This window comes from Penaeus monodon, chromosome 20 (assembly GCF_015228065.2).
Source record: "Penaeus monodon isolate SGIC_2016 chromosome 20, NSTDA_Pmon_1, whole genome shotgun sequence".
NCBI lineage: Eukaryota > Metazoa > Arthropoda > Malacostraca > Decapoda > Penaeidae > Penaeus > Penaeus monodon.
In genome coordinates, this window is record NC_051405.1 from 41,387,330 (window position 1) to 41,387,557 (window position 228).

At 29.8% G+C, this 228-nt stretch overlaps 1 protein-coding gene across 1 annotated transcript in view; it reads left to right on the forward strand.

Moving 5' to 3' along the window:
• LOC119585834 (neuropeptide SIFamide receptor-like) overlaps positions 1 to 228 on the forward strand; it is a gene marked incomplete at its 5' end in the record, with an annotated part of 60,650 nt that overhangs the window by 39,652 nt on the left and 20,770 nt on the right.

Genomic DNA, 228 nt, shown 5'->3' on the forward strand with positions numbered 1-228 from the left:
ATATTTTAAGTGTTTTTTCTACAAAACATTCATCCTGAGATACAAAGAAAAGCTTTTTTATTCCTTTAACAAAAGAATGTAAACAAGTTCATTCATCTTGACGCATTATCTTTATTACCTGTTCCTCAAGAAAGAAGATATGAAGGACTGCTTTCATTAACTGCTTTTGTTTGTGTGGAATTCTCAGTTTTATCTGTTTAGTTCTTATGAGCAATTGTGTTTTGTTGC